This window comes from Melopsittacus undulatus, chromosome 2 (genome assembly GCF_012275295.1).
Source record: "Melopsittacus undulatus isolate bMelUnd1 chromosome 2, bMelUnd1.mat.Z, whole genome shotgun sequence".
NCBI classification, from domain to species: Eukaryota; Metazoa; Chordata; class Aves; order Psittaciformes; family Psittaculidae; genus Melopsittacus; species Melopsittacus undulatus.
The window spans coordinates 51,744,520-51,760,415 of NC_047528.1; positions in this window are offsets into that span (position 1 = coordinate 51,744,520).

The following is a 15,896-nucleotide window of genomic DNA, read 5'->3' on the forward strand; positions in this document are numbered from 1 at the left end:
ACGGCCCCCTCAGCCACGGCGTGCACACCCCCATCCCACTACGCAACGCCTGCCTTGCTCCTATTGGCTGTGCTGTGATCTCACTGCTGAGCTATTGGCCAGTACAGAGACCAATCAGTGACTGACGCCGAATAAATAGCGGTGCTACCCCATGCTCCCGCGTTGACACGCGGCGGGGGGCGGTGCGCCGGGTAGGCGTGGGGCTTGCGCAGGCGCAGCGCTAGCACCGCCTCCCTGAGGTGGGGTCCGGCACGAGTCCGTTATGTTTGTTAATCTTGCGTTGCATTATAAGTGAGTTTTAGGTAGGGCCCTTTTAGGGTTGGGCTGTGCCGTTTCCTGTGGGTCGTGTGCCGCGTTAGGAACGCGCTCTCGGCTCCAGGGGAGGTGGCTGCTGGCAGCTGAGAGGCAGGCCCGTGTCGTGTCTTTAGTGCTCTCCAGAGCTCACTGTCTGGCCGCTGATTCTTGGCCCTAGAGGGTTGTTTTCCATCGGCATTCACCAGGATAATGGTAGATGCTACTGTGTGTTAGTAGCGTCATGCAGAATATGCCTTCGTATATAATAGAATCACTGAATGGTTTGGGTTGGAGGGGGTCTTCAAGCTCATATAGTTCCAGCCCTGCTGCCATAGGCAGGAACACCTTCCACTAAACCAGGTTGCTCAAAGCCCCGTTCAGCGTGGTCTTTAACCCTGCCAGGGATGGGGCAGCAGCAGCCACAGCTTCTCTGGGCAACCTGTGCCAGTGTCTCACCACCCTCACAGGAAAGAATTTCTAATACCTAATCCAAATCTTTCTTCAGATTAGAACCACTCGTTCTTTACATTCACTACAGGGCTACGTAAAAAAAGTTCCTCTCTGTTTTTTTGTAGGTCTCTTACAGGTACTGGAAGCTGCTCTGCGGTGTCCCTGGACCCTTCTCCAGACTGAAAAAGCCCAGCTCAGCCTGTGGTCTGATTTCTTTTTTATCTGTTTTTAAAATCTTGGAAGTTAATTCATTTTATTTTCAGCAAAGCTGCTACACTTTTTTAGGCTTTCCTCAGCTGTACAGTAAGGCTGGTGTGCGTGCTTCAGGAGCAGCACAGTGGCATGTGCATGCACGGCAGCTCTGACTAGTTGTTTCTCAGAGGAAGAATCCTCTGGCTGTATTAAAAACAGGAGGATTGCCTCTTCCAAAACATGAATCCTGAAACTTAAAGCTGAAACATGGAGCTTTTTACTGCTGCATACACCTTTATTTTGCTCACAGTCATCTCCTGACTGTCTGAAGCTGCTGTATGGGTGGCAGGAGCTGGCTGGGGCACTAGTTTGAGGAGCAGGCTATGGATTGTACAGTTTGTTGGTGCTCAGAACTAATCAGGATAACATCATACAGGCAGACAAAAGGAACCTGTTGGCCAGGAGTTCTGAATCTGTGGCATGGAAATTCAGCCAAAACTGAAATTTACTAAGCAGCTTCCCAGTGTATACACATTTACACTGCATTTTTCTTAACTCCATTCGATACTATGTATTTACGATGATGGATGCATCTACCTTACCCTAATCTATCAATTGCTGTTCTCTATAAAGTTGCTGTGTTACGTTATTGTTTTATATTGATATTGAAGGGGCTGCTATTGTTGCTTAAATGTGAATTCTTAATAGCTTGTACTTGTTTCATTTTGAGTAGTGACAATTTATGATTTGCCACACAAGCAGATAAATAAAATTTGTTGGCACTGCTATGGGAATACAGCTAGTTTGAATTCAGTAGCAAGATGAAGTGGTAGCTCTAAATCAGAGGTCTGATCATCTGTGGGAAACTACGGAAAATAGTTGGTCCATTTTTTCTCATGAGCAAAGCTCCTTCTGCTTAAATTCAGAGATCTCCGTTAGACAGAAAGAATCTCCCAGATGAGACATATCTCTCTCACACATTTAGGATTATTATTAGGATTATTATTAAAATTTAGGATCATAGGGAGGCTACGTGAAGCTGGAAGGGACTTCAGGAGATCTGTAGTCTAATGAATCTCCTGTTCAGACCAGGGTGAGCTGTGAGGTCCTGTCAAATCTTGATAAAAAACAAGGCTCGCACCTGCACAACCTCTCTGGGCAACCTGATCCATTGCTTAAGATGCAGTTCTGATTGCTCCTCAGAAATAAACACAGTGTTGTAAGGGAACGTTATCTTCCTTATGAAAGCTTTTGCATACTTATCCATCTTCCTTTCGCTTTGGCACCTTAGCTACATTCTAGCCATAAGTATCCAATACACACTTTAAAAAGAACTCCGTTTATATTTGGACCAAGGCAGATTTTAATCTTTTAGGCAGTGTGCAAACCTAGAAGATGGAGAGTGGACTTAATCTTCATTTCTACAGCAGAATTTTATGCAATTAAGTGTTCCAAATAACACTTGGCCATTCCTATACGTGCATTCCAGATATATGTGAGAAAACCCCTTAGTTCCCTGAAACCATTTTTCAGTAGAACAGAAAAACAATTACAGCAAAATTTAAAAATTATTCATATCACAGCTGTGCAATAAGAATTGATTATCATAGTTGTTTCAGTGTGACTAGAGGAAGTGATTAATGAATGCTGCTCAGCAAGATGCAAATGGTTTATAGTATAAGTCCCAGTGAGCTATGTCTATTTAATAGAATCAGTAGCAATAAGTGGAAATAAGTTGAGCTTCATCAGTGCATTCAGTTAGCTGAAAATAAAACTTTATTTTTAACAGATTGAAAACAATTTCTGAGCTGAAAGGCTTCCTTTCTCCAAACTTGGAGGTAATGTAAATGTCAAACACTAGTCAAGAGATATACCTGTTATGTGGTTATTAATTGACAGCCTCCTGAAGAGCAACCACTAGCATCTTTTTATCTTGCTGGGAGATTGGAGGCTGATCTTCTCAGAACCTGACAGTGTTACTCCTGTGTCAGGTGTTTCCCCAGAGAGATTAAGGGTGCTGTACTGCATTGCTTTTTGTCCATTCCACTGAAAAGAAACACCAGCCTGGGTTATTTGATTAGCGTATCTCAATATAGTGGTATTGTGTCATCAACAGTGCAAAATATATTTTATACTCTGTTAGTTCTTCATTTTGAGCCTCTTCGTCCAGGGATGACCAAGTGAAAGAAAATTTGATGCAGATATAATATAAGCCTGGTTTCAACAGCTCACAGAAGCTGCCCACTGGCAACTTTTTGGCAACTAGAATTTATGCTACTTTGCTATGCCTACAAATGCAGCTGCAGTGATAGCAACTGGATCTCTTCCAGTGTGCTTCTCTTTCCAGCTTGTATTAGAAAAGAAACTGAAGCAACATTTTGCTTTATAAAGTAAACACAGAAGTTACAGCTTCTGTTTTAAAATGACCCACCTCAGAAATGTTAAGAATGTACTTCTTGGGCCAGATCAACAAAGTTCCTACAAATCTCTGAGCATGTCTGTACTATTTGGTGGAAAACTGCAAAATGTGGCTGTAATGGGGAATGCAGCTCCACTTGGATACACCAGCTCAAGTTCGTAAGCAATGCCACTGCTCTGCTGTGCCAACAGGACAGTGTGGTTGTATTGATTTGTGGACCCTAAAAGGCCAAATCTAAGCAATTAACTGTACCGATGGATAAAAATAGGGCTTATCTTTAACATAGCAGATTTTTATGAGGCTAGATATGCTAAATCTTAGCTTGCTGGATCAAGTTCATCATGTAACATGAGTTGGCACTTCTGATGCCAGCTTACAACCCTAGTGTGCTCTCATAATTATTCACTTGTTAACAGAGTTTCTCGGGTAGTGAAAAGAAAGAAAATTTTTCCTTCTTTATCAGACTATGACTTCTGAATCTGCCTGCATACTCAGTGAAAGGAACACAGGTGATACACTGGTGATACAAAAGTTAGCCTAGAATGTACAGTAAGTCTGTTTAATCACTACTGTTAATGATTCAAATAATAGCCATATATTTGTATTTTAGACATGGTTTGTCACATGCAAATGTTTGGGAGATTATAACTTCAGTAGATGGAATATTTATAAATAAAAAATACTAAGCTAATTATTTTTTTTTACATTAATTCACATATTGATATGGACAGTGAAGTGTCTTGGGACAATTTTGGCCACATAGTGCAACAATAGCATCAAAAAGGACTTTAATGTGACAGTACAAGTGCATTCACTGAGAAAATACAGTATTTCCCAGACCAGAGGAGTAGGATTTGACTTGTAGGCCTACTGTGTATGAATCAAAATGCACTATTGCTATATTCAAGGTGGAAAATATGAAGATTAAATACTTGTACAGCAAAGTATATCAGTGATACTTCCTTTTTAGTCAGATCAGTGAGTCGAGATCTGAATCCTTTCCAGGATGCCTAAGTTGAAAAATTAGCCAATGAGTCCTGAATGTGCATTCAACCAAATAACTTTTTACAGAAGTAGAGTACTGCAGAACCATGACAACTGTCTGCTTAAAGCCAAGTGCAGCTTTTCTTTAAAGAAACTCTATCCTTTTAAAAGGGATGACCAGCAGGTTGAGTGAGATGATTTACCCCTACAACTTCGCTCTTGTGAGACCCATTGGGCAGTGCTGTGTTCAGCTCTGGGGCCTCCAGCAAAAGAGGGATGTGAACCTGATGGTGTTTGTCTGGAGGAGGGGTGCAATGATGCTCAGAGGACTGGAGCACCTCTCCTATGAAGACAGGCTGAGACAGTTTGGTTTGTTCAGCCTGAAGGAGAGAAGGCTCTGGGGAGACCCTTCCAGTACATACAGGGGGCCTACAAGAAATCTGGAGAGAGACTTTTTACAAGGGCATGGTTTTAAACTGGAAAAGGGGAGATTTAGGTTAGACATTAGGAAGAAATGCTTCACTGTGAGGGAGGTGGCAGGGGGGTTGGAACTAGAAGATCTTAAGGTCCTTTCCAACCCTAACTATTCCATGATTCTGTGATTTCTATTCTATGATTCTGTGGTGAGGCACTGGCACAGGTTGCCCAGAGAAGTTGTGGCTGCTCCATCCCTGGCAGTGTTCAAGTCCAGGTTGGATGTGGCTTTGAGGAACCTGGTCTAGAGGAAGGTGTCTCTGCCCATGGCAGGGGGTTTGGAACTGGGTGATCTTTAAGGTCCCTTCTAACCTAAGCCATTCTATGATTCTATAAAACTGGTTCAGAATTGCAGTTGTATTTTCACCTATGCAGCTTTGTGTGCAGACTGCACTGCAGTGTCCTCCAGTGAAGGCATACTCTGGGAGGCTGGGCTAGACACAGCAGCTCCTGGCTAAGGCTGAAGTACAGACTTGGCAGGATGAAGGAACTACTGCCGTGTGAGAAAACGTGCTTCTAAAGAGGTAACTTCTTCAGCAGTAACTCCCTGTTGCTGGCTCTATGTGAAGCAGTGTTCAGGCACAGCAGAAGCAGGGCACCAGGACCATCTGGCTGGCAGGCTGTGTGTGGTTGAGCAGCCATCAGGAGCAATCTTGTGTTTATCCCTCACTTGCCACTCAAGTGTCTTTCTAGTACACCTCTAATGCAGAAAAGAAAATAGAAGCACTTCTAGAAAGGATGCTTTCCTCTATGTGCTGTCTTTCTAATTTTAGAGTGGTGGCATTTAGGATTATAGTGTCTCATATGGGGTTGTGACTCTTGACCAGACAGCGTGCTGAGCAACATGTAGTAACTTTGAGGCTGGTCCTGCTTTATGCACAGGTAGAACAAGGTGGTTTCCAGCATGCTCTTCCAACTTAAACTATGCTGTGCAATTTGGCATACTACTTGCATAGATCTTGCCTAGTTAGCATTAGTAGCTAAACTTGCTGAAGCCATAGGCTGCAAGCTGTGAGCTTTCACCTAGGTATTTTGAACTTTTACCCAGTTAAGTAAATGAAGAGCTAGTTCAAGCTGGAAGGGAGCTACAGTCTCAGCAGAGTCTGCAACCTTAGAGATAAAAGAAATGACCTGCTTAGAAATGATGAAGGGACATGATGAAGAACAATAAGACTCAAGACCTTAATATTACTATTAGTTTGAATTGGTGCATGAGGGGTGGGAACTGAGATTGTGAGGGTATAATTACCTGGAGGTTTCTTTGCTCAGTGTCCTTCTTCAGAGGCACCCAGCTCAAGCTGTATGCTATTAATAGAAGGGACTTTATAGATTAATCTATTTTTTGGCTTGTTGATTCAGTGGGAACCTGGATTCAAACCCTGTTATGGTGGCTGGCCTGTGTAATTTCCGTAACAACTGTCCTGTGACTCTTAAATACAATTTATTTTAGTTAAAGCTTTGTGTGGCTAAAGCAAAACAGAACAAGCCATGCTGCTTTATTGTATGAAATGCAATGGATTTGTTTCCAGTGGAACAAATTCCAGTGCTGCTTTTCAGATACTGCTATGTCCCTTCTCACTGGGACATGTCTGTCTCCTGTCTATCATTTTGGTAATGTCAGTAGCAAACTAGTAGATAGGTTTCTCACCTGCCAAGGCTCATTTCAGCTCACTTCCCAAATGTGAAACAGTACTTAGGGACAAGCCATCTAAAGCTATTCCTTCCAATAATTTATACTGAATATCTTTAGATGGAACAGGGAAGTGTTACTTTTGAATGATGCAAATTAATATTTTATGTCCTTTTCAGTTAATCTGAGTATATAAAATTTTCAATTTTTATGATTTATACAGAAAGCTAATTACAATCCATTGTGAAGACAGCTTTAAAAATCAATGTAAAAATAAGTTGCACATAAATGAAAGAGAAGAAAAAAGTGCAGCCACAAGCTATTATACATATTGTGAAAATGGATTTATTGCTCGAGTCTTTTATTACCTTCTATTATTAAACCATTAAGGAGGTCCCTTAAGTTTAATCCAAACTGGAAAAGACACATTCATATGCATATATATATGGTATTCCAGGCAAATACATACTAAAGGAACATTGTGAGAATTAAAGCTCCCAGAAGAAAATGAAAAATTTCCACATCTCTGAAGTCAGCATGATGTATTTGTCAATAAATTATGAAATGTGTACATTAAAATGTTCCTAAACTGTGGAAAAGTCAGGAAATACAGTTTTTAAGCATTGGAATATGCACATAGAAATTCAATCCTAGGTTTGAGTAGCCTAGCACATTCCTTTGGTTCCAAAGGCAGTACTGTCCCAGAGAAATGACAGGTCACCAAACACTTGAATAACTATACAAAGCTGCATTTTAAATCTGTATGTGAAGAGATTCAACTGTGCATATTTCTGGAGCTTTGCACCTGTGTATTGAAGTGATTGCACATAATTAGCAATGTGATTATCAAATATGTTTTCACATACTGCATATAATTAGACTTACAGAAACACAGTACATTTAGAATATTTTAATGTAGATAAACTTTGAGGGCAAAAATGAAGGGTTATTAACAAAATGCAAATTGCTTAACCCCTAATGTACTAGCTTCTGCTAATAGTATCTCCAGTATCCATTTTCTGCTAAAGGGGTTCCCAGCCATGCAAGCTTACCACAGTGGTGAGGTAAGAGCTGGGGGCATGGTCTGTGGAGGGTTTTTTCACCCCTTCCCAGTGCTGCTGAAGCAGTGATGTGCAGTTCCAGGCTATGGGACGCTGAAGATACAGGAAGGAATAAGGCAACAGAATTAATGCTATATGTATGATATCTTGATGCATACTCTCTAGAATATCTTTGTCACTGAAATAAAATGGTCATGCACCTAGACAGATATTTGGCTAACTTCTAAGATTATACACAGGTATGTATGGTAATCATGTATCACTAATATCTCATCTTAAACTAAAGGAAAATTATGGGTATCTATTAGTTATTAAAGCTAGGTTTCAGACTGGAAACCTCATCTTTATTTTGGTTTTCCATTACTCTTTGACATGACTTCCTAGATTAAATGAAGCTAAATCAGAAATACACTGCCAGTACTGATTTTTCACATTTGTTACACTGCTGATTACACTATAATTTTGGTAACTGACAGTTATCATAAACAAATTACTATAATATATAGTATATAGGCTGATATACTTAGGCCTCCTGAAAGGATTAAGATTAAATGGTATGTATTTTCTATTATACTAAAGAATGAGGAGTCAGATCCTGCCTGCTGAAGCCCTCAGCAAACATTTCCAAAAGAATCTAAGTGTCTCACTTCCAAAAGAAAGTGCAAGCTCCCATTTTCTCCACATTTTTTTCTATAAACTTGGGGTGATCAAGCACTTTATTAAAAAAATGCAATTATAAAATCTCTGGACAACTTGAATCCTACTATGAATACAGAATCATAGAGTCTATGATAGTATTTCTTAGCACTTAGGAAAAGGAATGACAATTATGTTTGAAACATCAGTATTTAAATAAAATAGCTTTACAGCATATGAATGTTTATGTTACAAACATCAACTAAAATATTTGAATGCCTGCTACTTCACAGTTATGCTTGTATGTAGCCACAGATGGGCATGCAGGGCTAGTAATTGTCTTGCAGATCACATTCTGATATTTTACTCACCATCAGTGGCCTGTAAGCCACAGTGTGACTACACTGCTGTAAGCCACCTCTTACACCTTAGTGGCCTGTAAGCCACTACACTGCTGTAAGCCACTCAAGGGCAGTTCTTGACCTATTGCAGCTTTTCTTTTGCCACAAAATAATATGCAGTCTTGCTAGTTTGTAGGTACATGCTTCTCTTCACTAAACCACTTTGACTTCAAGTGCCCTTAGACCCCTTGGCCAGACAAAGCACTTTGACCAACCTGTATTTTGATCTTCTTTTCTGCCAGCTGGAGAAATATTCTCTCGTTTTTTTGCCAATTCTTAATCTGAACAAACACTCAAGCAATCTTCACCTGAGCTCTCCCTCCAAATTTACAGTTTATTCATCTCAAACCTGTCACAGTGTTGAACAATTTTTCTTCCCTTTCATATTTCTTACCTTGTCATCAGCCTGTTGCAGACAGACTGCAAGGCCAAGAGATCCTTCCCTCTGCTGAGGGTTAGGGAAACTATTTGTATCTTGACAATTGCTGCCACCATTTGCTCTTACATATTAAAATTCCCAGTTCTCATGGTAATTACAGTTCCTAGCATACTTGGATCCACGATGATAAGATAAATTAGTGCTGGAGGCAGATAACTCAAGCCAAGACTTCAAACTGAGTGTATCTAACCTGTTGCCTACAGTACTAGTGACTTTTCTGCACTATGACTTCTGTAGGTTGGCCAGATTTTAGGTAGCAGGAATACTTCACTGCAGCCCCAGCTGTGAAATAACTTACACCCCTTCATAATTAAAACTGAATTCCTCTCAGCGTTTTCAAGAAGTCCATCTGAACTTTAAACTAATGACAGGAAGAGTATATCACTGATTTTTGAATCATATAATAGTTTGGCTTAGAAGGCACCTTTAAAAGTCATCTAGTCCAACCCTCCATCTTGGGGATCTTTGTAGGGTTACAGAATAGATATTACCGTTCATACACAAATACACAAAAGACCAAATTTCTTTGTATGGTTATACGTTAGGGAAAAATCACTGATTACATGCCTCTAAGTGCTTACAGCAAGATAGGTAAATCAGAAAGAGTTAAGAAAAATCCCCAATCAGGTGCTGGAGTACTTCTCAGGAAGGGTTGAATTGTTCCAAAACCCCCTGTAATATAAAAAACTCCTGCACATCAAAAAGTGCAGTTCTTGAATTCAAACTTCAAAGTATCTAAGTCGGCTTGCTGAAATGAATCCAAGAAAGGCCTAGTAAGAAATAGCAGCAACCCAGAAAGCAATAACGGCTCTGAACTGGCTGTGATTTTCACTAAGCAGCTAGAGGTCAGTGACAAAAGAAAAGTTCCGACTGGTGGACAGCTGTGAAAGCCAGATAGGCGTGCTAGAAGTTGAGCCTGATCTACCAATCTGCCATTTGCACTGCTTTTCTCCATTTTCCATCTGTATCCCACAGAGATCAGATGAAAGAGATGAAAGAATCTGAGATCATATACTACAGAAATAATTTTTTAGATCTTGAAGAAGGAAGTTTCTTGAAAGATTTTTTGTTGTTGCTTTTGGGGCTTTTTTTTTTTTTAAAAAAAGGAGGTAGGGGAGACCTAGTGGATCATTTCTAATATTGTTTCAAATTTATTTCTCAGAAAACACTGAAGTTTCTAGATTTCATAGAAAGTTGTGATGGGGTATGGACCACATCTCTCCATAACACATCTAAAAGTCAATCCTGAAGGAAAAGACGAGCTATGGCCTGAACTTTGAAAACATGAGTAACTTGATTTCTAGACACAAGCAGAGGTGCTCAAGATAAACTGATAATGGGATAAGCTATATTTGATGGTGATTTCCTGAAAGGAAGCAAAAGGTTGTTGTGTGATGCTAGGAGGAAGAAATTGCTGTGATGTATATCACCAGGTGGCAGTCTTACACAGTCTTGCAATTCCTATACCTTAACTATATGAGAAGTTCTGGGGTCTTGAGAGGAATACTGATATGTCTATTTGTTAGCTTTGCTAGGCAGAAGGAAGCTTGGACCAATTTCAGAAGAGACAGATTTCTCTCTGCATTTATCTCCTTGATCTAAGTGAGCTCTTGGGTGGAAGCTTCAGTCTGGGAACTTGGGTGTTGACTTGGACACCTTAATCTTTAAACAAGGGAGTTTCTTACGTGCTGTTGGACTGTTCTGTACTGGGAAAAACAAAAAGACCATATGCAAATGCAGTAGCAATATCCTTTACATGATTGACAGTGGCTGGGTCAGTAGCATTTCTACTTGTACTGAATCTGGAAAAATACACGTCAATGTGGTACAGATGAAGTGCTTTTGATATGTTATAGACACTCCAGAGTTTGCATTGTAAATATTGCAGTATTCAGAAGGCTGAGAGCTGGAAGAAATTTGTGTAAGTACATCTAAGTTCTTCTGTGCATGGAACAGAAATGGGAGAGCAATTTGCTGTGTCTGTCCTGCTAAATGCTTTCCTCAGGTTGTCTTCCTGTTGCAGTCTGGTTGTAAAGAACATAAATGAACAACCCTGTGCTTAGGGTTTTGGGGGTTATAAAAAAGAACCCTGCATTTTGTACCCTTTGCTTTCTCCCTTTGGTGCAGGACCAGCATTTGCTGCTAGTAATTTGATATTGCATCTTTCAATAACTGGAGCATTTGTAACTCCACTCAAAGTATGTTCCCACTCACCAGCTCTATCTGGTCATATCATGAAGCTGCACATGTCTTTTGAATGGCAAGAGTGGCCAGAGGCTCTTTGGTTAATTTGCAGGCAATGGCCACATCTTGCACCATTCTTGCTGTTCTGATTGTAGGTGACTAACACTGCTCATCTCTAGAGCCACCCCATTCTCTAGGCAGTGGACTCCAGTAAGCCTTGTGTGTGGCTCTAAATGGCAGAGATTCTCTTTGCTAACTAACGTACTGTAACTTCAGACTCAGCTTTGTAATATAACTTGGCTATGCCACAGTACAAAAAGCAAGAGAAGACACAATTTTTTCTTCCCTACATTAAAAACTGCAAATGCTCAGCAGTGTTGTCTACATTAGTAAATGAAACATGTTCACGAATGTTCTTGAATATTGAAGCTGAGTAACATGATGTCGTCTCACCTACACTGAAGCTGTAATCTTCACTGGTCACTGAGTGCTGCTTGGAAATGACTTCTGGAATGGTTAGACTCCCAGACTGCGTCCAGGAGTTGGATGGGAGAGTGCTAGTTGGCACATGCCCAAACGCAGAGCATTTTCTCAGTCTTTTCTTTGCTAGAAGTTCATGTTGCAAAGCCCGGGAATGATCCCTAGTGCAAGAGCAAAAGATGAGCAAGTTACATGGTAGAAAGGAGACGTACCTATAAACATCTAGTTTTGCTATCTATTTAAAAAATGTAGCTTGAGGTTTTCTGAAATGTTCCTTTTTTTTTTTTTTGGAAACTATCTTCCCAACAACTGTAATTTAAAAAGAAAAAGTGTATTTTAATATTTCTAAAGAGCAGTTATGGTTTTAAACAAAAGAAAAATGACTAGAATCCTGGGAGTGATTTAAGATGTTCAAGTTGTTCTAGGTCAGTGTCTTACACTGGTAGAATTATGAATATTCAAAGCAGAATATAGATGATCTTTTCTCTCATAAGGAGAAGATGTAGCAGTGCGTAAGGGATGACTTGCAGAAGCCACCGCATGTGGATTGGCACATAGGAGACATTGACTGAAAGCGTTGTTTCTATATTGTCTGCGTTCTGACTAAAGGAAATGAAAGGGGGTCATAGGTTTAATAAAGTTGTTACATCCAGAAGAAGGATGGCAAGCAGGAGAAGTGAAAATTAACAAGCCTCATAATGAACTGCAACTTTACGAGAAGATGGACTGATGACAGTGTAATGCATAAATCGTTTTAAAAGGAAGAACAGATCACTCAGTGTGCCATTGGAGTAGAAGGTTCAGTAACTGCATGTACTAAAATTTAATCTGACAAAAAATAAGGGAGGTTTTTATTATAAACCTTGGAACAGATTAATCCATGAGAGATAACTGAAGTTAGCCTGCCTTTATTAATTTAACAATTTGTATCCTTGTGACAAGAGAGACACCTGGGACTTGCTGCACAATGAATAATTAGTTTACTGGAAATCTCAACTGGCTACAAGCATTGAAACAGCTCAGGTCAAGAGGTGATAAATAATTTAAAGAAACCAGTGTAAGTTAGGTGTCACTTTAATTTTACATTAACAGGTCTATTAGATGCTAAACTTGTCAGACAGGTAATTGCTAAATGAGATCATACTTTTGTACCTTTACTTCATAATATCATTTGCTTACTCATGCATTTTGTACAAACCTTGATGTTGGCACTGACAGTGTTTCACATGTCCATTGGTTCAGACTAGCAAATGTTGTACTGACCTTTAAAATAAATGGTAGGTATGCCTATTTTTATTTTTAGTAACTCTGAAAATGTGCTGAGTGTTATCTCAGAACTGGCAAGGAGAAGAAAAATACTGTCTTGGAATTCCAAAATAATCTTGTGTGCACAGTTTCACATGTCGGCATATCTCTGGTAGAGATGACAGTATAGCAGGCATGTAAGTATTAATAGATGAAAGTATTCTGCCTGAAATTGTTACAAGGAATAAGTGCATTTCAAGATTATTTTATTTGAATGCTTGGTGAACTCTGAGCTCTATGCTGACAGCATAGGATCTTGGAGAATTACTATGGTAGAAACAAGAGAATTCCAAATCTTAATAATTGTTTAATTTTGAAATCCAGATAAACTACACTCATTTTGTAACAGTAAAGAGTATCTCAAACATAGTTTGTAACTGACTTTGGATGTTCCTTGTAGTTAAACTCTCACTGGAGATTTACAGATGAGTTATATTTGAAAGGGAAAATGTTGGGACTGAACAGTGTTGCAATTTTTAGGGCTTCATTTTGAACCCAGCCATGTTCCCATTAAATCAATGCAAACAGGACTGTGTTCAAAATGACCCTTACCATCGCTTCATTGATGCTAATGAGTTACAGCCATTGACTTCTAAAGAAACTAGCTGGTTTTATTAAAGCTTAATTCCACAGAGCCTTGCACAGTAATGTGGATCTCTATAAAGAGAACATAAAATGCTACCAAATGAAAATGCTACATTCTCTGTGTAGGGATACTTGGCTCCTGCTGAGTAGCAGGTCAAGGGAGGAGATTCTCCCCCTCTAATCAGCTCTTGTGCGCGTTCAGCTCTGGGGCTCCCAGCACAAGAGGGACATGCTGGACTCAGGCAAGTCCAGAGAAGGGTCATGAAGATGCTCAGAGGACTGGAGCACCTCTCCTGTGAAGGAAGGGTGAGAGAGTTGGGCCTGTTCAGCCTGGAGAAAATAAGGCTCCAAGGAGACCTTAGAGCAGCTTCTAGTACCTAAAGGGGGCCTACAAGAGATCTGGGGAGTGATTTTTTTCAGGGGCATGTAGTGACAGGACAAGGGGGAATGGCTTTAAACTGACAGAGGGGATATTTAGATGATGTATTATTAAGAAATTCTTCCCTGTGAGGGTGGGAAGGCACTGGAATGGGTTGCCCACAGAAGATGTGTTCAAGGCCAGAGCTTTGAGCAACCTGGTCTAGTGAAGGCATCTCTGCCCATGGCAGGAGGTTGGGACTGGAAGAGGTTTAAAGTCCTTCCAACCCAAACCATTCTATGATCATTAGATGCAGGTTCGTTCTGGAGACTCCAACTGCTATTCAAGCTAGGGCCATGTTCCTTACAGCTTGGTATGTAACTACACACCCTGTATGCAAGTGGGAAGAACTGGGTGGTGGTTGGATGTACAATGGTTGTGATGTAGAGCATGGTCCACAAACTGTCATTAGAAGTATTAAAATTCATGAGTAAAAGCTTGTCTTTGAAAGCTGCATTACACATTAACTCATATGGGTCTTCAAGTAATTTTTTCTAGTTTCAGAAAAAGGAGTGCTTTCTAAAAGTCAGGTTTTAAATTAAACCTCATTAAATATATTTTTACTTCTCCTGTACATCCTTTCTGTTCAGTAAAAAATATTTTTGACAATCTTCACAAATCAGTTACGATCTTGAGTAAATTTAAATAAATAAGAATTTTAAATATAGCTAAAATGCACAATTTATCTGTTTAGCAAATTTAGCTCTGATCTTTTCATGGAGACGGACGTACAGTGTCATTTATGTCTTTAATGAGAAAATCTTAAATTCTAATAGCATATCTGTATCTAAAAGCATTATGAGAGATAGTTCAGTCAAAATGTTCTAGCATTGCTTTTATTCCAGATACAAATTTACCCTCAGAAGGCTTGCTAGTGCTGTTCCGTTACTGAAACAAGGCTATATTTAATGTTCCTGTTTTTTGGGGGTTTGTTTTTTGTGGTTGTTTGTCAGGTAATGAATAGGCTGAGGTGAGAACAAAGTGATTCTTCCATGTATAAATATTTACATTTCTCTGGGATAGGCTGTCACCCAGTAAAAGACTGAGGTTAAAAGGTAACCTCAGTAAGTCCACACTTGGCAGGAGGCACTGGGAGTCTGAAAGCAGAGGAGCACCGTGGTGGGCAAAGCAAATAAAGTCCAAGTCTCCCTAGGGGGAAGATGGATGCTCTGCTGCTCCTGGTGGCAATATGGTGATTTTCCAAGACAAAAATGCTGTTTTCCACTTTGGTAAGAGTGAGTGGGTGCACACCTCTTGTCATTATATGAAGAGACTGAGTAGATTCATTTGACACCAGACTCTGCATTTTTTACATTTTCACCACGTAACCTATGGCTTTCTCCTTAGAGAATCTCACTGAAGATAAAAATGCATTTCTTTTGATGTCTTTGCATGACACAAGAATTTGCTGCTCTCAGACTTTTACCAGTGTAAAACCTTAACAGTGCTGTGTGACCCTGGAAATGTGTATGTGTGTGCTATATGTTTGTGTGCTTGACAGCGGGTGGTACATACCCTTGATCTGGTAGCAACTTCTGGAACATTTCACAACATTCTTTTGTTTAGACTAATTTTTGGTAATTTCTATTATTTCTGGCAAGCTTTAATGGGAGCTGATACTCTGTTCCAAGAGCCCAAATACTCTAACTTTCTATTTAAAGATCTTCAGTTTAAAGTACATTTGTGCAACTGTTTTTTTCAAGTTCCAAAGTTAAATGGTCCCATAGGAAGGCTTTACTCTTCTGTTACCAGCCTGCTAGAGGTGAAGTTGTCTTTGGAGTTAAGTGAGAAAGTTGCTTTAGCACTGTCAGATATCTAATTAATCCCTCAGTAAATAAAGGCATTCTGTAATTAAATAACTGAGATGTGCAATCAGTTCCAATATGAAATGCTTTGCATAGTAATGTACTATTATCCAGGAGCTGTATGAGGCTTGTGTTTGGA